The 22,652-nt window shown below is 47.4% G+C and overlaps 1 long non-coding RNA gene across 1 annotated transcript in view; it reads left to right on the top strand.

The window, feature by feature from the left end:
• The window catches only part of LOC126984767 (uncharacterized), a 120,969-nt gene extending 106,993 nt beyond the window's left edge, over window positions 1-13,976 (top strand). Inside the window, exon 7 of the long non-coding RNA XR_007737650.1 lies at window positions 13,623-13,976. This is a non-coding gene — a long non-coding RNA (uncharacterized LOC126984767). The remainder of the gene's footprint in view (window positions 1-13,622) is intronic.
• Window positions 13,977-22,652: the final 8,676 nt, after the last annotated feature.

Raw genomic sequence — 22,652 nt, 5'->3', positions numbered from 1 at the left:
AAAGTAACCAATATGAAAAAAGTTATTTGGTGCAGACGTGGGTCTGACTTTTGGGTTTGATAATTACTCAAAATACGCAGTCATCAGTTATCGAGACAAACTGGTAAGAGAGAGGACTGTGTTAGACTGCAGGAAGATCTCTACAGGATGCAACATTGGTCGGGGAAGTGGTTGTTGGAGTTCCACCCTGAAAAGTGCAGTGCTTTGAGGCTAGGAACATCAAATGAAGAAAAGGTCACATGCAACATGAGGGAGGAGCTAAGGGACTACTTAGATCATCAAAATTAAAACACTAGGTTATTTTTTATGTTACTCAAAAAAGGAATTTATTAAAGAGAAAAATCATTTAACTTTGCCCCCAGAATGATTATTCACTGCCTCAAATTTGATATTCCATATTCGTTTGTGAGCATGCCATGGTATTGAAGGCACCCGGTGTTGTGTTATTTGGTGTCCCATCGTCAAAAGCTGGCGCTTTTGTTTACAAACACTGGTCTCTCGTGAACTGCGCATGCTCCGACCAGTAAGTGTAGACCTGTACAGTCTCACAAAGCTTTTTAACACATTAAGAGTTGCTGGAAAGCTGAATTAAACATAGATCACCACCATCCTCGCTGTTTCTAGAGCGACACTCTGTACATATAAATACAACTCGTACAGATCGAGTGTCGTTCTAGAAACAGCGAGGATGGTGGTAGCGGTACTGTATGTCTGATTCAGCCTTCCAGCAACTCTTAATTACGGTTTAAAGCTTTGTGAGACTGTACAGGTCTACGCTTGCTGGTCTGAGCATGCGCAGTTCACGAGCGACCAGTGTTTGTAAACAAAAGCGCCAGCTTTTGACGGTGGGGACGCCAAATAACACAACACCGGTTCAACGTTCTAGTATTACCGTCCATATGTACGTGTCAACGTGTGGTTTTCAGGTTTTGTAAGTTTTCTAAAATACGGATAATGAAAATTTGAATTCATCTATGTTTTTTATTTGAAATATCAATATAGTATCGTTTTCGCCTATCGGACTTATCACAAGCTAGTATCGGAATTGTGGATTTATATCGGGTATCGGTTATCGACTATATTTGTGTCTCCATTTAACGAATATCGGTTATCACCGTTAAGGTTTTTCATTATCAGTTATCGGTTATCGGGAATAAGGTTTTCTGTTATCGTGCCCAGCTATGGTAGTGATGTTAGTAAATTTGCAGATGATACCAAGATTGGTAGAGTAATTGAGTCGGATCAGGACGCTAGTATTCTCCAGGGTGAACTCAACAGATTGTATGACTGGGTGGATAAATGGCAGATGGAGTTCAATGTAGGGAAGTGCAGTATTCTGACTGTAGGGTAGAACAACCCCTCACATAACTATTGCTTAAATGACACTCTCAAAAAGCAGGCAGGTTTTTGGGTGAGAGTGCGAGGGATTTAGGGAGCTGAGCTCTGATCTCCGTCCGGGCACAATGGGCATTCAAGCTAGATATCGAGCTAATAGGGTACTGGGATTTATTTCATTTCAAGCGTAAGCAACAAAGCCCAGTCTTCCTCAAACTATATTTAGCATTAGTTAGACCTCATCTTGACTATGCGGTTCAGTTATAGAATGGATATCAAAATGTTATGCAGAGGAGGATGACTAAGATGATTCAGGGTTGAAAGACTCAAACAGTTAAACTTGCATTCTCTAGAAAGGCGAAGGGTGCGTGGAGACATGATCGAGGTTTATAAATGGATGAAGGGCTTTAATAAGGGAGACATTCATAAGGTTTTGTTGGTAAGAGAACCGAGTAGGACACGAAGTAATGGGTTTAAACTGGATAAATTCAGATTCAACAGGGACACAGGCAAAAATTGGTTTACAAACAGGGTGCTGGATGAGTGGAATAGGCTTAGCAGTCACGTGGTGAGTGCCAATACAATTGTCACATTCAGAAATAGACTAGATAAATTCATGGACAGCGATATTAGGTGGGGTTAGATACACGGGACCTTAGGGTCAAAGGAGCTGCCTCTACAGAATGGACATCAACTTGCTAGAATCAGTTCAGAGGAGGATGACCAAGATGATTCAGGGGCTGAGGAACCTCCCATATCAAAATAGGCTGAAACATCTAAACTTACATTCACTAGAGAGCCGAAGAGTGCGGGGAGATCTGATAGAAGTATTCAAATGGGTCAAGGGTTACAACAAAGGCGATATAAGTAAAGTACTGAGAATTAGCCAGCAGGATAGAACTCGCAGTAATGGATTTAAATTAGAAAAGTATAGATTTAGGAAATATAGGCAAGCATTGGTTTAGTAATAGGGTGGTGGGGGAATAGAATAGACTCAGCAATCACATAGTTAGTGCAGGGACGATAGCTTGTTTTAAGAGTAGACTGGATAGGGTAAAGATTCGTATTAGGTCCGTGCCAGTATCTCATAATCTACTTTAAGAAACCTCAGTATCTCTTCATATATCTTTTCTACAAACCTTCAACAGTCATGGAAACGCTTTGAAAATCCAATTTAAGGACTTTTTTTTTACTCTTGAAAATAGGGGATAATGTTTACGGAAGCGCGTCGCCTCCTGGTGCTGGCCGCGGCGACGCTCCAGCCGCCGCAGCCGTAAAATAGCTCGCAGAGGGTTTAGGGTCGGGGAGCATATTTAAACTACTCCAACCAAACGGTAAATCTTAAGAATCACCACTCCACCCCCTCCACCACCCCAGCCCCCCCAATCCCCCAAGACAAGCCTGGGGAACTGTGGGATTGGGGGGGGGGAAGCCCATATCACTGAAAAATGGCCTTCCAAAATTTCCCTAGAAAAATCCCTAAATCAGGAAAAATTCCCAAGTCTCGAAAGTAAGGAAAATCCCTACCGTATACTGTATACTCACATGCGTGGGCTAATCGCTAACCAATCATACCATCGCTAACCACCCCAAAACAGCCTTGAGCCATGACTCAAGGTCATCCAGGACTCGGGCTGAACAGGCCCAGGCTATACCCGGCCCTCAGCACGGCAGCCGTTGGGCTGCGTGTTCTAAAAAAAATAAAATAACCACGCGTGGTGGACCTGGTCTCACATGCGTGGGCTAGTTGCTAACCAAGCATACCATCGCTAACCAAGCGTACCATCGCTAACCAAGCGTACCATCGCTAACCAAGCGTACCATCGCTAACCAAGCGTACCATCGCTAACCAAGCATACCAACGCTAACCAAGCGCACCGTTGCTAACCAAGCGTACCGTCGCTAACCAAACGTTTGTAGAAAAAAAATATATGAAGACCTAGTGATGCTTCATACGGCAGGTAATGAATGCGAGCTATTTTGCGGCGGCGGCATTAGCTCGATTAATCCCTTTAGGGAGCTGTGGTTTTGGTGGTCGTTAGCTCGATTAATCCCTGTAGGGAACAGTGGTTTTGGTGGTGGACGGCCAAATCACTGAAAAATGGGCTTTCAAAATGTCCCTACAAAAATCCCCAAAATCGGGAAAAATCCCTAGTCTCTAAAGAAAGGAAATTCCCTAACGTATACTCTTTTAATCTATTCCTATATAACGTAGCAGCCGCCGCAGCGGGTCTGTTGACGAGTGTAGGGCGTGCAATTGGATGGTCAGCGTAGTTGAACCCCCACCCCACCACCCCAATCGTAGTCGAGCAACTCTTGGGAAATGTCATGTTTCATAATTACATATGGTACAATACTGATGGTTAACCCGTCCACTTCTTGTAAGTTGATGCTAGATAATTTTTACCGAGTAGTTTAAGGTACAAAATAAAACAGATTTGTGACAGCTGTCATCCAGATCGAACTGACGCTCCTGCTGTTAATTGACGCGGGAGTGACCTACCGACTGCTACGTATGACCCTGGCCTCCATTTTACTCAAACTCCACTAAAAGTATCTCGCATTGAACAATATCCGTTTGTTTTCTGACACGTGCTTGTCACACCATGTGACACATGACACGCCCGTCACCCGTGTCTTTGTTGGACCCGGTACTGGGATAGTAATCGGTCCTTTTGTCAACCTACATGCACACCAATAAAGAGGTTAAATACTCAGTTAACACTTACCGAAAGGTAAAGTAGACTGATATTTTGAGGGAGTGAGTGTCGGGCCTTCCATCCATTATGGCGGCTTGAAAACAACTGACTTCAGGAACCCACCGTTAGGTGCCGCCGCTGATACCCTCGCTTAGTAATATTTTACGAATGTATTAGAAAATACAAATAGCTGCGGCATTAGTTGCTTTAATATAGAGAAAAAAATAACGTAAAACTCTTAAAAGACCGTTTTTTTGTCCGAAATTGTTATAATCCATGCGCATTTTGGATATTACTGACTTAGGAACTAGTTTGTAGGGTGCACTGCAAGGCAGGTATGAGGCTCAGTCTGTGTATAGAGGCGGTTGTGAAACAATAACAATGGACTTAGAAAATCCAAGCCACCTAACTCTATAATTAAAGAGGCTTGCCCCCCTGGCCCCTCCCCAAGGTAAAACGTATACGAAAATGCATTATAATGATAATTCTTTCACGTGCTAAATTACAACGAATATTGGTTTGTAGTGGTTATTCTTAAGTTTTGCCGAAAAGATATATGAAGAGATACTGATGTTTCATAAGGTAGGTAATGAGATACTGGCACGGACCTAAAACGAATCTTAACCCTGGATAGCTACATGGACGAGGACGACAGGTGGCAGTGAGGTGTGGGTGCAGTAGGGTGACGGGGTACTGGATGCGTGCCTAGTACCGCCGGTATAACGAGGATCAAGCCTCTACCTGTAACCCCTGTAACTACACCTCACCCATCGTGAGTAGTGGGGGGGAGTCTGGAGCTGCCCTGTGTAGGCCACCCGGCCTCTTGCAGTTTCCCTATGTTCTTATGTTCTTATGAGTGGAGGGCGGCCTGTCTTGTGCAGGACAGCTTACCTACTTCTGCTGCATGAGAAGGTTAAGACTTCCCGGCGGCGGTGGTGGAGGTGTTGTCCTGGCAGTGTTGGGGCTGAGGGTGTCGCTGGCCAGCAGGTCCCCAGCGCTGGCCCGTGGGTGTGGAGCCTTCGTCGTCTTCTTCTTCTGGGGTGTTTTAGGGGGCTGGTTGGGCAGGGCCAGAAGGGATGCTGCTCGGGCCTCGGCGCGTGCTGTTGTTGTCACCTGGCAGTGTTGCCAACTGGAACTTTCCGCTACACGCACGAGCCTCAAACACGCTACATTGGACCACAAACGATACAAATTGTAAATATATTTCCACATCAGACGAAATAATGTTATCTGCTGGTTACTGTATAGCCAGGTACCCAAGGCATCTTTTCTCGTGAATAATAACTTATTAGATTCTAATCAGTTTGGCTTCCGAGCAGGGGGGCGGGGAGCAAGGCGAGCCGTCCGCGCCCCGCGGGGCGCGGACGGCTCGCCAGGCGGGAAGTGTTGCCAACTCGCATATATTTTTGCTACATATTCTTGTATGATCTAAAATATACTGTAACATTCTAGACTGTACTGTTCCGGATATATATAGGAGAAGAGGGCGAGAGAGTCCCAGTCCGAGTCATAGTAAGCTAGTGGCCAGTGAAGAGTCAAGAGTGAAGTGTACTACTAAGGAAGAATATTAAACTACAGAAGTTGTGCAAAGTGTTTACATATCTCCCTCCCACGGAGTCTTGCGACGGCGACACGGAACCCAAGTAATACGTCCGGCATAACAATAGTTTCAGTGTTAAGAGTAATTACACAAATATGTATTCTGCTGGCGTGTAGGCACTTGTGGGGTTCCCTTCTCGTGGAACCCGTCTAGGTAAGATGTCTAGGTAGGTAAGGCAACACGAATCTGGCAGTGCAGTGTATAAGGGTAAGGCTGGGGGGTTGTCATCTCCTACGTACAATACACACACTTGTTTTGGCAGCACAATGCATTACACTCTCTGGACACATGCACTCTACCATCCATATGGAAGAGGTCCTTGATTGTGCCAATCTTTAAGAAGGGGATTAGACATGATCCTTTAAATTATAGACCAGTATCGCTGTCATCAGTCTGTGTGAAATCTCTTGAGCGTATATTATGTAAATTTATTTTTGATTATGCCACAAGTAATAACATTTTGTGTAATGAGCAGTTTGGTTTTCGTCCAGGCAGATCCACAGAGGACCAGCTGCTGCGGACATACAATGATGTTACTTGTGCCATGGACCAGGGTAAAAATGTTGATCTCATTCTTTTTGGCTTTTCTAAGGCCTTCGACACTGTATGTCATGACATTTTGTTGGATAAGCTTAGGAAATTGGCTATTACATGCAATCTTTTTTTCTGGATAAGTGAGTTTTTAAAATCTCGGGTTATGAATGTTGTAGTCGATCGTCAGTTGAGTCGTCCTTACGATGTGGTCAGTGGAGTGCCCCAGGGTTCAGTTCTTGGTCCACTTCTATTTCTTCTATATATTAACTTTCTTACTCATGACATTAGTTCCCATACAAAAATTTTTGCTGATGACCTTAAATTGTATATTTCAATTGAGACTAACTGTGTGCATACTGCTCACCAAAACATGGCTTCTTGTCAAAGAGATATTGATAATCTTTACAAAGCTGCATTGTCTTGGGGTTTATCCATGAACATTAATAAATGTGTAGTTGTCAAATTCCAGAGGCGGACCGTGGACTTGTCGGGTTTACCGGCCTCTGGTATGTATTATCTAAATGGCATTCCTATTCCAGTTAAAGATTCTGCAATGGACCTTGGGGTTAATGTCGATTCTTCCTTGAAATTTCACCAGCACGTACGTCGTCCAGAAAGCAGGTGGCATGGCTCAAAATCTACTTCAATCTACAGTTAACCGCGATGCTACCTTTCTTGTCCCTATTTATGTGACGCACATTCGGCCTTTACTTGAATATTGTTCAGCTGTGTGGAATCTGGGATATATTACTGATCTCAACTCACTTGAGTCAGTGCAGAGACGTTGGACCAGGAACATTAGAGGTATGAAGCATCTAAGTTATTCCCAGAGACTGAAGGCTTTGGACATGTATTCTGTCCATGGTCGGCTGCTACGACATGACATGGTGAAGTATTGGCAAATATTTCACGGTTTCTGTGCTATTGCCCCCGAGGATATGTTGTCAGTCCACCTCTAGGCACCACAAGAGGCCATCAATATAAGGTTGCACACATAAGAACTGAATTAGAGATCCGCAAGAGGTTCTTCAACGTCAGAGGTATTTCGCTGTGGAACTCTCTTCCCCAGCATGTTGTTGTTGTTTTAGGGCCGCGGCGATCTAGTCGCTCACATGAGCCCTGGTGTCGTCCTGTGAGGGCTTCACAGGCGCGTCAGCTGCCCCGTCTTCCTAAAGAAGGCGCAGGTGAGGCGGATGACAGCTTCCTGCCGTGATGGGTGGACGCCTGCCGCCGCCAGCAGCGTGGGCAGGTCAAAGGTGGGCACGTCCAGGGCGCGGAGTTGGTGTCGGAGCAACACTCGCTGGGAGTGGTGGCGCGGGCAGTGCAGCAGGAGGTGCCCAATGGTGTCCTCGACGGTCCTGCACCAGGGGCAGTGAGGGTCGGGGACGAGGCGCAGGCGGTGGGGGTGAGCGCCGAGGCGTGTGTGGCCCAGGCGGAGGCGCGTCAAGGCCACGTCTAGAACGCGGGACGTTTTCCTCACCCACGGGCCGGCTGTGGGGAGGAGTTGGTGCGGTATTGGCCCATGGAGGTGATGCGGAGGGTGTTGGCGAGCTTGTCGTCCCAGGAGGCGCGGCAGGTGCGGGAGATAAGGCGTTTGGCCGTGGAGAGCGGGAGGGGGACCAGCATGTTGTTTCAGCTAATTCACTATCGGCATTCAAAGCATCCCTTGCTGCTCATCTCGGTGACAGACTTTTTACATGTTAGTTTGTTCATTTACATATTATTAATTGATTATTTACTTTGCTGCACATGATGCACAATTCCTGCTCTGTCTATAGCACATGTATTTGTATGTACGGAGGTTACTGAACTAGTCGGGCTGGCGCATCAGCAGAGTGCGGCTTCCTTTTGGGCCCTGTGTCTACCGGGTTCTGGGAAGCCCACCAGGTGAGAGAACCAGGTGAGAGAACACGGGTGTGTGTCATAGGTAAGATTGGGGTTGAATTATGGGCAAGACAGACGGCCCCTGACCACAGGAAGGCCCCCATGACGGCAACACACCTGCCCTGACGGCCCCATGCACACGACTGCCATGGCAGCCCCACACCTGCCCTGATGGCCCCACACCTGCCCTGACGATCGCACACCTGCCCTGATGGCCCCATACTTGCCCTGATGGCCCCATACTTGCCCTGATGGCCCCACACCTGCTCTGACGATCACACACCTGCCCTGATGCCCCCACACTTGCTCTGATGCCCCACACCTGCCCTGACGATCACACCTGCCCTGACGATCGCACACCTGCCCTGACGATCGTATATTTGCCCTGATGGCCCCACACCTGCCCTGATGGCCCCACACCTGCTCTGATGGCCCCATACCTGCCCTGACGGCCCCATACCTGCCCTGACGGCCCCACACCTGCCCTGACGATCGCACACCTGCCCTAACGATCGCACACTTACCCTGACGATCGTATACTTGCCTTGACGGCCCAACACCTGCCCTGACAGTCGGCCCACACCTGCCATGACGGCCTCACACTTGCCCTGATGCCCCCACACTTCCCCTGACGGTCGCACACCTGCCCTGATGGCCCCACACCTGCCATGACAGTCCCACACCTGCCATAACGGCTCAACACCTGCCCTGACATTCCCACACCTGCCATGTCCGCCCCGCACCTGCCCGGACAGTCCCACACCTGCCATGACGGCCCTACGGGCAACACCTGCCCTGACAGTCCCACGCCCGCCGTGACGGCCCAACACCTGCCCTGACAGTCCCACACCTGCCGTGACGGCCCCACACCTGACCTGACAGTCCCACACCTGGCGTGACGGCCCCACACCTGACCTGACAGTCCCACACCTGCCGTGACGGCCCCACACCTGACCTGACAGTCCCACACCTGCCGTGACGGCCCAACACCTGCCCTGACAGTCCCACACCTGGCGTGACGGCCCCACACCTGACATGACAGGCCCACACCTGCCGTGACGGCCCAACACCTGCCCTGACAGTCCCACACCTGGCGTGACGGCCCCACACCTGACCTGACAGTCCCACACCTGGCGTGACGGCCCCACACCTGACCTGACAGTCCCACACCTGCCGTGACGGCCCAACACCTGCCCTGACAGTCCCACACCTGGCGTGACGGCCCAACACCTGCCCTGACAGTCCCACACCTGCCGTGACGGCCCCACACCTGACCTGACAGTCCCACACCTGCCGTGACGGCCCAACACCTGCCCTGACAGTCACACACCTGCCGTGACGGCCTAACACCTGCCCTGACAGTCCCACACCTGCTGTGACAGCCCAACACCTGCCCTGACAGTCCCACACCTGCCATGATGGCCTAACACCTACCCTGACAGTCCCACACCTGCCATGACAGCCCCACACCTGCCCTGACAGTCCCACACCTACCATGATGGCCCAGCACCTGCCTTGACAGTCCCACACCTGCCATGACAGCCCCACACCTGCCATGACAGTCCCACACCTGCCATGATGGCCCAACACCTGCTCTGACAGTCCCACACCCGCCATGACAATAGCGTACCTGCCCTGACATCCTCACACCTGCCCTGAGAGCCCCACACCTGTCCTGACAATAATCCTTGATGGTCCCATACCTGCCCTGCCAACCCTACACCTGCTCTGATGACCCCACACCTGCACTGATGACCCCACATATCATTGCCCTATTTCGTGACAATCTATCATCTGGTGCAGTGGTTCCCAATCTGGGGGGCATGCCTCCTTGGGGGGCGTGAGCTAGGTAAAGAGAGGGCGTGATTCCATCTGCCAAAAATTGCAGTTTTGCAATAAATAAACACACACACACACACACACACACACGAAGGAGTAACAAATGATGGGGGGCGTGAGGATTTCTTATAAATCAATAGGGGGCATCATGTAAAAAGTTTGGGAGCCACTGGTCTAGTGTCTTTATTTCCTTGGCATTGGCTTATGTGTGTCTATTCAGGGGAAGGGACAGTTAGTTCACGCATTATTTCCCCATTTCGTAACATAATCTATCACCTTGCGTCCATTTCTTTCCCAGTAGTGTTTTGTATTTTTCCAGCAGTTTGTCATTTTCTTTTCTGTTCCTGTCCAAGAGATTTTGCCATAATTCAGAGGAAGGAGGAAGCACGCTGGTCTGTTGTGTTTCATCTCGTAATGTCCTTTTCGTAATTTCCAGCAGCAGCTTCCAATTATGTTTTCACTTTGTGTCACTTTGTATCTTTCAGAGGTTTGCGATTATGCTGTTACTTACTGTCTGGAAATGCTGCCTTCGTTGTGAGGATGGAAGAAGTAGCTACATATTATCCTCTGTATTAGTATAGCTACACACTATTATTCCATGATGTAATCTATTGCAATGTATCTTTTTGTACTTTCCAGCAGCCTGCAATCATGCCTTTCCTTCCTGTATTAATTGTGAGGATGGAAGAAGTAGCTACATATCATCCTCTGTATATACTATTAGAAGTAGCTACACTATTATCCCATATTGTAATCTATTGCAATGTATCTTTTTGTACTTTCCAGCAGCCTGCAATCATGCCCTTCCTTCCTGTATTAATTGTGAGGATGGAAGAAGTAGCTACATATCATCCTCAGTATGTACTATTAGAGGTAGGTACATACTTTCCATACTGTAATCTATCGTAATGTATTGTATTGTATTTTCCAGCAGCCTGCAATCATGCCCTTCCTTCCTGTCTTGATCTTCCAACACTCAGTTCTAAGCACACAAGCATATGTTATCTTATTCCACCCCTTTGTTCTTCCTCCCTTCCTCAGTATCTAACCTTTCCTTGTTGGTTTCCATGAATAAGTTTTTTCCTTTTTGAGTATGTCTTCCTAATGTAACTATTGGTCTATGTTTTTGTTTGTTTGTTCTAGTCCACACACACACACACACACACACACACACACACACATGCATACAGACACACACCAGAATTGGTTTGGGAATTCTATTTTCTCATCAGCTTCCTGTCTATCCCCTGTCTGCCTGTAGCACCAGTAGGCCCTCTTGGACGGCCCCAGCCCATTAGCGGAACAGGCGAATTTTATTTATAGTGGCTGCCGTGATGTGACTCCTGCTTCATTTACTGCCCTCAGCTGTTTCCTTTACCATAAAAAAAATGTAGGCATGCATTCAGGGGAGGCGGTGGCTGAGTTGTTAGCGTGCCAGCCTCGCATTCTTTGCGTTGTCCATGATGTGGGTTCGAATCCGCCGCTAACCACCTGGGATTTTTCAGTCACCGCCGAGTGGCCTAAGACTACCCACATGCTGTCCTGAAGACCACCTATCAACCCGGACTCTAGAAGAAGCTCTGCAGCACAAGTGGAATCAAGAATGAGCTCCGGGGGGCAGCATGAGCCAATAATAATAATGGCACCACTATAAACAATTGCCTGTGCCATGACGGGCTAGGGCCGACCATCAGGCTCATATGGATTAGCCTACCGGCGCTGTAGGCCACATGTAAAAAAAAAAAAAAAAAAAAAAAAAAAAATCTAACTCTTCAAAATGCTATATGTATATATATTTCTTAACTCGTCCGCTGCAATTGGCACGGATTTTGCCTTCACTGGTAACCTGGCAACATAATTATACTCCCAGGTCTTTCTCTGCCTCTGTGGTGGATAGTGGAGTGTTTCCCATTTGGTATTGGTGAGCTGGATATCCCTTCACTGGTAGCCTGGTAACATACACTCCCAGGCCTTTCTCTGCCTCTCTGGTGGATAGTGGAGTGTTTCGCATGTGGTATTGGTGTGCTGGATATCCCTTCACTGGTAGCCTGGTCACTGGTAGCCTGGTAACATACACTCCCAGGTCTTTCTCTGCCTCTGTGGTGGATAGTGGAGTGTTCCTATGTGGTATTGGTGTGCTGGATATCCCTTCACTGGTAGCCTGGTAACATACACTCCCAGGACTTTCTCTGCCTCTGTGGTGGAGAGTGGAGTGTTTCCCATGTGGTATTGGTGTGCTGGATATCCTTTCACTGGTAGCCTGGTAACATACACTCTCAGGTCTTTCTCTGCCTCTGTGGCGGATATTGGCGTGTTTCCCATGTGGTATTGGTGTGCTGCATATCCCTTCACTGGTAACCTGGTAACATACACTCCCAGGTCTTTCTCTGCCTCTGTGGTGGATAGTGGAGTGTTTCCCATGTGGTATTGGTGTGCTGTATATCCCTTCACTGGTAGCCTGGTAACATACACTCCCAGGTCTTTCTCTGCCTCTGTGGTGGATAGTGGAGTGTTCCCATGTGCTATTGGTGTGCTGGATATCCCTTCACTGGTAGCCTGGTAACATACACTCCCAGGTCTTTCCCTGCCTCTGTGGTGGATAGTGGAGTGTTCCCATGTGGTATTGGTGTGCTGGATATCCCTTCCCAAGGTGCAGAACTTTACATTTTTCATCATTGCATTGTAGCAGCCACTATTTATTCCACTCCTACAGCTTGGTGATGTCTTCTTGTAGGAAATCCACAGTCAAGGGGTTAAAAATAGGCCTTTCTGACAAACTGTTGCAATTTTTATAACACTCTTACTTCCCTTATAAGATTATATTACGTTGTTTGTCTGTCCACAACACAAGTCCTACAGCAATACTTCCTCTCCACAACACAAGTCCTACAGCAATACTTCCTCTCCACAACACAAGTCCTACAGCAATACTTCCTCTCCACAACACAAGTCCTACAACAATACTTCCTCTCCACAACACAAGTCCTATAGCAATACTTCCTCTTTGCAACACAAGTCCTACAGCAATACTTCCTCTTTGCAACACAAGTCCTACAGCAATACTTCCTCTCCACAGCACAAGTCCTATAGCAATACTTCCCCTCCACAACACAAGTCCTACAGCAATACTTCCTCTCCACAACACAAGTCCTATAGCAATACTTCCTCTCCACAACACAAGTCCTACAGCAATACTTCCTCTCCACAACACAAGTCCTATAGCAATACTTCCTCTCCGCAACACAAGTCCTACAGCAATACTTCCTCTCCACAACACAAGTCCTATAGCAATACTTCCTCTCCACAACACAAGTCCTACAGCAATACTTCCTCTCCACAACACAAGTCCTACAGCAATACTTCCTCTCCACAACACAAGTCCTACAACAATATAAGGATCGTAATGTTACGTCTACGTAAAGACGAGAAATAAGCAAACAGTGAGTGCTGGGCTGACGTAACCTTGCCTCGACGTACAGAGATCAAAGTGTGAATTGAAGTTACTTATACAAACATCTCGTAAGTAAGGTTGACAAATTATATTCCATCAGTTTAAATGACATAATCTTCCCTATACATACAGATCAAGGTAACATATGAAATGAAATGAGGTTACTTATACAAACATCTCGTAGGTAAGGTTGGCGTAACTTATATTTTGCTAGTTTAAATGACATAATCTTCTCTATACATACAGGTCAAAGTAACATACGACATACGAGTTAATTGAGGTTACTCATACAAACATCTCAAAGGTAAGGTTGGTGTACCTTATATTTTGCTAGTTTAAAGGATGTAATCTTCACTATACATAGAGATCACAGTAACATACAACATATGAAATGAATTGAGGTTACTTATACAAACATACCAGTGAATTGAGGTTACTTATACAAACATACCAGTGAATTGAGGTTACTTATACAAACATACCAGTGAATTGAGGTTACTTATACAAACATACCAGTGAATTGAGGTTACTTATACAAACATACCAGTGAATTGAGGTTACTTATACAAACATACCAGTGAATTGAGGTTACTTATACAAACATACCAGTGAATTGAGGTTACTTATACAAACATGCCAGTGAATTGAGGTTACTTATACAAACACCTCGCAGGTTAAGGTTGACATAACTTATATATCGTTAGTTTAAGAGACGTAATCTTGCCTATACGTACAGAGATCAAAATAACATATCTCGAGGGTAGGGTTCACGTAACTTGTATTTCATTAGTTTAAGGTTACGTATACTTACAATAACGTTGTAAAGAGGGAAAGAATAAAGAAAGGAAAGAAAGAAGGTGTGTTGAAAGGTCATCTTATCGCCTACAAACACCTAGAGACAAACATTGGGGTGAGGGAGGGAGGGAAGGGTAACACACACACACACACACACACACACACACACACACACACACACAAATGAAATTATAAACACCAACCCACATACCCCAATCAAACACCTCCACACTAAACATCCTTTTTCGACCGTCCATGTTGAGAGAGGAGGCGGAGGCGGAGACGAGTAGACGTGGAGCCGCCAGCGATGGAGTTGGCGGCTGTTCCTCCGTCCTTCCCTTCGGCGGCTGCGGCGGGTGACTTCTTGGCTAGGGTAAGGGAGGATAGGTTAAGTTAGGAGACATTAGGTAAGGCTAGGTGAGGTTAAGTTAGGGGAGGTCATGTAGTTTTATCTTTTAGGGTTCAAGGGCAATAAAACAAAAAAGGCATAAAAAACACTAGGTCCTGCCCCTGACCAGAGAAGGAAAAATGACAACGGGGCATAATTACCAGTGAGGGGGCGAGTCTCTCAAACTTGTCGCCCACCATCCAGTGATTGTACCTGGCGAACAGCATCATGAGGGCCAGGACCAGGTTGGCAAACTGCTTCACACACTCTGAAAGACACAGAAACTGCTCAGCAAGGACTGTAGGCGGGCATCCTCAACACTTCCCCTCACATCAACTCTTTCCAAAGGCCAAGAAAAGGTATCAATTGCATTCTAATGACATGAGGTAATCCAGCTTTCCAGACAGACAACAGATTGAAAATAGACAAACTATGTAGAGGAAGCATTAGTTTGAGAAGGCTATAAGAAAATCCAGCTTTCCAGACAGAGCAACAGATCAAAAATAGACAAACTATGTAGACATCTTTTCCAAAATTTCAAAATGGCGCACCTTCACCCTGCCTCGGAGTCCCCGCCTGGGGGGGGGGACCACTCTATATACTATGATCAATAGTTTTAAGCCTGTAAAGAATAACCATTGTATAAAATGGAAATAAAGTTTCTGATTCTGATTCCTCTCCCTTCCCTTCCCTATCCTTTCCTTTCCCTTTCCATCCCTTCCGTTCCCTTCCTTGACCTTCCGTTCCCTTCTCTCTTCAATTTCCTTTCCTCTCTCTTCCCTTTCCTTCCTTGACCTTCCCTTCTGTTCCTTGACCTTCCCTTCTCTTCCCTTCCTTGACCTTCCCTAATCTTCCCTTCCCTTTCTCAGCCTTCCCTTCCTTTCCTCTCCCTTCCCTTCTGTTCCCTTCCCTCACTCACCTCAGCACTGCTCTTCAGAGGGTTGGTCAAGTTATACACAAGCTCGGAGGAGTGGAAGATGCACTGGTGAGGAGGCTGGAAGACCACGAGGGGCGGCGCCAGGCTCACCATTAGGCTGGGGAGGTACACGTGTTCCCCCTTGTTGCTTGCTGTCACCTCAAGCCGGTTGATCTTGCCTATGATGACCGAACTGTTATTGCTGGAAAGTGAGGTTAAGACAAGATTACAAATGAAGTTTAAGGACTTGAACAGAGCTTCAGAACTTTGACGCAGCTGAACTGATCGCATCTTAACACACATTCACATCCCATCCCCCTCAGAGCGAACTGTTATTGCTGGAAAGTGAGGTTAAGATAAGATTACAAGTGAAGTTTGAGGACTTGAACAGAGCTTGAGAACTTTGACACAGCTTAACTGATCGCATCTTAACACACATTCGCATCCCATCCCCCTCGGACCAAACTGTTATTCCTGGAAAGTGAGGTTAAGACAAGAGAAAGTTTGAGGATGGAAGACTTGAACAGAGCTTCAGAACTTTGACGCAGCTTAACTGATGGCATCTTAACACACATTAGCATTCCATCCCCCTCAGACTGAACTGTTATTGCTGGAAAGTGAGGTTAAGACAAGATTACAAGTGAAGTTTGAGGATGGAAGACTTGAACAGAGCTTGAGAACTTTGACACAGCTGAACCAATCGCATCTTAACACACATTCTCCTCCCATCCCCCTCGGACTCACCCATCCAGGAACGCCACCTCGGTCTGCATGTCCACTTTGCACACCTCCTCCTCGCACCCCTTGGCTATGCTCACCACCATCTCCGCGCTGTTGAGAGAGAGAGAGAGAGAGAGAGAGAGAGAGAGAGAGAGAGAGAGAGAGAGAGAGAGAGAGAGAGAACTATCACTACAAGCTACAGAAACCCAGAGACAGAGAGAGACAGAGACCAAATGAGAAGTAGACATAAAACAGCCATTATCAAGACACCTCTCCACCACAAATTGACCTCTCTCTTGGCCACTCTTTACTTTCGTCTATTATGGCAGCGGTGAGTAGCGGGCCTTTTTTTTCTATGCACTTTTTGTTGCCCTTGAGCCGTCTCCTTTGTTGTAAAAATAAATAAATAAATAAAAGCTACAGAAATCCAGAGAGCCAGACACAGAGAAAATGAGACAGCAAAAGGAAGAAGAAGAAATGAAAAGGGAAAACTAAGACAAGGAGAGGAAGAGAGAAATGAAAAAGGAAAAGAATGAAAGGAAAACGGTGAAAAAATAAGACATAAGAACAGAAAGAGAACAAAAAATGAGAACGGAGGAAAATGAAACAGGGATAAGTAGAGAAAGAGAAGGAAAGCAATACTACCAAAGAGACAGACACAGAGAAAATGAGAAGTAGATAAAACAACCATTAGCACTAAAGCTACAGAAATCCAGAGAGAGACAGAGACAGACAAAGACAGACACAGAGACACAAACAGAGACAGACAAAGACATAGACAGACACAGAGAAAATAAAAACAGAAATAAACAACCATCACAAAAAGCTACAGAAATCCAGAGAGAGACAGAGACAGACAAAGACACAGAGAGACAGACAGACAGACAGACAGAGAAAATGAGAAGCAAATAAAACATCCAGAGAGACAGAGACACACAGGGAGAGAAAATGAGAGAAAAACAGAGACAGACAAAGACACAGAGAGACCCAGACAGAGAGAGAAAATGAGAAGCAAATAAAACAACCAGAGACACAGACATAGACAGACCCATCAATTAAAAGCCACAACCAGAGATAGAGACAGAGAGACATGCGAACAAAGAAAAAACAGGGTCGCCAACTCACCAATCAGCTCCAGGGACGAGGAGTTCAGGAGACCGTACTCAAGCCTCATAATGATGTCACCGTCCGGGTCCTGCTTGTCCTTCTGCAAACACCACCAACAGCGAGGTAAAAAAAGTCGCCGAGTCAAATCCTGCCACACCACACCACACCCAGCCACACCACACACCACACCACACCATACCCAGCTGCACCACACACCACACCACACCATACCCAGCTGCACCACACACCACACCACACCATACCCAGCCACACCACACCATACCCAGCCGCACCACACACCACACCACACCATACCCAGCTGCACCACACACCACACCACACCATACCCAGCCACACCACACCATACCCAGCCGCACCACACACCACACCACACCATACCCAGCCACACCACACACCACACCAAACCCAGCTGCACCACACACCACACCCAGCCGCACGACACACCACACCACACCACACACCACACCAAACCCAACTGCACCACACACCAAACCCAGCCGCACCACACACCACACCACACCAAACCCAGCCGCACCACACACCACACCACACCATACCCAGCCACACCACACACCACACCACACCATACCCAGCCGCACCACACACCACACCACACCACACCACACCATACCCAGCCCCACCACACCACACCACACCCAGCCGCACCACACACCACACCACACCATACCACACCCAGCCACACCACACCATACCCAGCCGCACCACACACCACACCATACCCAGCCACACCACAAACCACACCCAGTCACACCACACACCATACACCATACCCAGCCACACCACACCACACCCAGCCACACCACATTACTCTCCCTTTTCCTTCCTTGGGATTTCCTTCCCTTGCTCTGCCTTCCCTTTCCTTCCCTTCCCGTTCTTGGGCTAGCCTTCCCTTCCCTACTGCAGCCTTCCCTTCCTCTTCCTCCCCTTCCTCTCTCTTCCCTTCCTCTCCCTCCCATCCCCTTCCCTACCTTGGTCACTATAACTACTGTAGGCAGACACACTTCAGAAGTGGATCTTCATGTGCTTGGCAATGTCATCCCTTGTCTTAAAGAGCTTTCCACAAACATCACACTTGAACTCTCTAAGGCCATAGTGCCTGAAGACATGTCGATTGAGTGCCTGCTTCACACTGAACCTCTTCCCGCACTCTTCACACTCATGACTTTTTACACCAGTGTGTGTAAGGGTGTGTCTGTCAAGTTGACTCTTCAGGATGAATTTTTTCCCACATTCCTTACATTCATAGTTCTTCACACCAGTGTGTGTAAGGGTGTGTCTATCAAGGTCACTCTTCTGGATGAATTTTTTCCCACATTCCTTACATTCATAGTTCTTCACACCAGTGTGTGTAAGGGTGTGTGTATCAAGGTTACCCTTCCGGTTGAATTTTTTCCCACATTCCTTACATTCATAGTTCTTCACACCAGTGTGTGAAAGGGTGTGTGTATCAAGGTGACTCTTCTGGATGAATTGTTTCCCACATTCCTTACATTCATAGTTCTTCACACCAGTGTGTGTAAGGGTGTGATATCTGAGGCCTTGCCTTGTGGTTAATTCTTTTCCACACTCCAGACACACAAACTTCCTCTCTCCTTTGTTGCTGGAGTTGCCAGCAGCCAGTTGCTTCATCTGGTGACCACTGACCCTCCTGCCCCCTGCAGCAGTCTGCTCCTGCTTGTCCTGGCCACTCATGCTGCTGTCCAGCCCTGCAGATGAGGCGGCCCCAACCTTTGCGGAAGCTGAGTGTGTTGCTATTGTCCTCGTTCTTTCCTTGTTCTCTTTTCCTCTACACACCGGCAGCCTAGGGTCCGTGGTCGTGGTCGAGGGTAGACGTGCCCGTGAGAGCTCTGTAAAAGTGAAGGAATTCTCCAATAGTAATATTGCCAGAAGAATGAATCGTTCGAAGAATAATCCGTCTAGTAAGCAGGCGGGCACAAAAACCAAGGATACTGTTGGATCTGGCAAAACAAGCCTTGCGGCTGGGGGCGGGATGATCAGCTGACAGGGGCAGACGATAGCGACGCAGATAAACAAACAGACACATGCCCAGTCTGTAAGGTTAAGGTTGGTGAGGAAGACAAGGCTCTAGGCTGTGAACTATGTGAAATGTGGCACCACATAAAGTGTGAGGAGGTCACTGAGGCAGTGTATAATTTCCTGAGCAGCAATCAAGTAAGTAAGATTCACTGGTATTGTACCAAATGTTATATTGTTGCGGTGAAATTGTTCAAACAAGTAACCAACACATCCAAGAGACAGGATAAAGTAGAAAGACGTATGGATGCCCTGGAAACTAAAACCACTGAGGCCTTAGAGGAGATCAAGAGTGATGTCAAGAATCTGAAGGAGGAAATTAGAGATGATATCAGGTCTCAAGTGAACAGTGAGTTCAAATCTAGGATTGATGAAGTCAAGCAGAAAGTTGGGGAGGAAGTCAAGAGTGTGATTAATGAAGCAGTGGAAAGCAAAACAGTTGATATAACAGTTGACACGAGGAACAAAGCAGGGCGGATCCAGAAAATCAATTTTGGGGAGCCCGCTGGTAAAATTTCATAAGTTAGCGACAGCCTCAAACAGTGAAGACCAATGGATAGTGATGGCGGTTCTTTGCTTAAAATCCGCAGCTCCCGAGCAATCAACGTATATGTGACAAATGAATTTTTCTTGTATCTATATATGAAGTGCAATCAATATTAAGCTGGCAAGCAATAACAAGAAACAATTCAAATTGCACATCCGACCCGTAAAAAGGCAGATCTGAACAGGTAGAAATCATCACCATACGATCACTCGAAGAAAACTAAATGTTTATTTCGATATGTAAGCAGCAAGGGTGATCATAATACAGGTCATATATAAATTACAAACCTGACCTTTACAAAAAAGAGCTATTATGTGAAATTAGACGCAGCTGAAGATAAAAAGGAATTCTTATAGGGCTTCTTTTACATGGGATTGAGGTAACACATTTGCAAAGATTGGCTGATCTAAAGAAATATATTTACAAATTCCCAAGTATTCAACAAGTGCCTCACCAAGCAAAGAGTAGTCGGCGGTTTTTTTCGCCGAATTTGCTTATCAATCTCTCGACTGAAATGGGGATATCATGGTGGACACAGAGGAGGGCAAGCCTGTTCAGGCGCTCTTGGCCGACGGTACTCCTCAGATGCTGGTGCTGGCGTGTGCCTGGGCTTCTTTGATCGTTTGGAAGACCGGAACAGATAATCCCCAGCGCTCCGCTTCTACCTTCACGAGTGTCAGGGATTCAATGTTGAGTTCGTAGAGCTTCGCCACTTGAAGCACAACCGCACGCAACATCCGTTTCTGGGCCTTTGAGGAGTTGCTTGAGCTGAAGTGCGACAGGCACTGTGTCGTCACCGAACCGACTCTTCAACTCAGCCAAGATGTGGTCCATGAATGGAATGTACACCGCCCGGCGGTAGTACTCCTCAGCATTCTCGCACGGAACATTTGATCGCTGGGTCTGTCGTCCACAGAGTCGTGGCACAGGGATGGTGTCATGCGATGACCCCACCTCGACCAAAAGCTCTTCCGCTTTCGTGAACACGTCGTGAAAATGATTCTCCGCATCTGCTCTGAACTTGGCAAAAATGGTCTCGATGCCACGGCATCGGCTGACACCAGGTCGCCATCTTTCCTCTGAAGTTTGGCTCGGCTCGAGAGTATGTGCCAATATACACTCCACTACAACCAGTCCAACGAGAAAGCAGGAAACACGTATGGCGATGAGAAGGAGCCCAGCGGTGGCGTCAAGTTCCTCCTCGAGAAAAACAGCGATGACAGGCAGAAATTCAACGAAAACCATCATTCTGTCATGCCTCTCAATCCACCTGGTGGGGCACAGGGGAACAAGCGTTTCGCACTTGGCCGAGGTAACCTTGACAACCTCTGTGAAGCGGAGAGAGCGCACATTCAAAGAATGAACGAAGCTGTACACCTGGGTCAGGTTGTACACCTGGGTCAGTGTTGTACACCTGGGTCAGGTTGTACACCTGGGTCAGTGTTGTACACCTGGGTCAGGTTGTACACCTGGGTCAGTGTTGTACACCTGGGTCAGTGTTGTACACCTGGGTCAGTGTTGTACACCTGGGTCAGTGTTGTACACCTGGGTCAGTGTTGTACACCTGGGTCAGTGTTGTACACCTGGGTCAGTGTTGTACACCTGGGTCAGTGTTGTACACCTGGGTCAGGTTGTACACCTGGGTCAGTGTTGTACACCTGGGTCAGGTTGTACACCTGGATCAGTGTTGTACATCTGGGTCAGGTTGTACACCTGGGTCAGGTTGTACACCTGGGTCAGGTTGTACACCTGGGTCAGTGTTGTACACCTGGGTCAGGTTGTACACCTGGGTCAGGTTGTACACCTGGGTCAGTGTTGTACACCTGGGTCAGGTTGTACACCTGGGTCAGTGTTGTACACCTGGGTCAGGTTGTACACCTGGGTCAGTGTTGTACACCTGGGTCAGGTTGTACACCTGGGTCAGTGTTGTACACCTGGGTCAGTGTTGTACACCTGGGTCAGGTTGTACACCTGGGTCAGTGTTGTACACCTGGGTCAGGTTGTACACCTGGGTCAGGTTGTACACCTGGGTCAGGTTGTACACCTGGGTCAGGTTGTACACCTGGGTCAGTGTTGTACACCTGGGTCAGGTTGTACACCTGGGTCAGTGTTGTACACCTGGGTCAGTGTTGTACACCTGGGTCAGGTTGTACACCTGGGTCAGGTTGTACACCTGGGTCAGGTTGTACACCTGGGTCAGTGTTGTACACCTGGGTCAGGTTGTACACCTGGGTCAGGTTGTACACCTGGGTCAGTGTTGTACACCTGGGTCAGGTTGTACACCTGGGTCAGTGTTGTACACCTGGGTCAGTGTTGTACACCTGGGTCAGTGTTTGAAGAGCGATCTTCACTTCCTGGACGTCACACGCCTTCGTCAGTACAAGATTCTGTCGGTGGCTAAAGCAGTGGATTGGCTTGGCCAGGGTGTACTTCTTCATGAGTACTGCGGCACACCCTTTGAATGTTCCCACCATGGCACTTGCTCCATCGAAACCAAGTCCCTGCACTTGGCCATGTTCAATCCGAGGTCTTCAACAGTGCACAAAAGGAGCCAGGCTAAACCTTTACCGGTGAGGTCATGAGCACGCACAAAGGCAAGGAAGTCTTCCCTTATTTCCTCTTCCAAGTGCCGAATGATGATAGTGGCCTGCACTAAAATTCACTTTCTGCTTGCATGTGAGGAATGAGGTCACAAAGATTTTTTCCTAGGCCTTTAAATCTTGCTCTATAATATTCAATATATGATTCCGGAACTTAAATA

The sequence above is a fragment of the Eriocheir sinensis genome, chromosome 57 (genome assembly GCF_024679095.1).
Source record: "Eriocheir sinensis breed Jianghai 21 chromosome 57, ASM2467909v1, whole genome shotgun sequence".
NCBI lineage: Eukaryota > Metazoa > Arthropoda > Malacostraca > Decapoda > Varunidae > Eriocheir > Eriocheir sinensis.
Note: the sequence above shows the minus strand (reverse complement) of the source record. Positions and strands in the feature narration are given on the sequence as shown.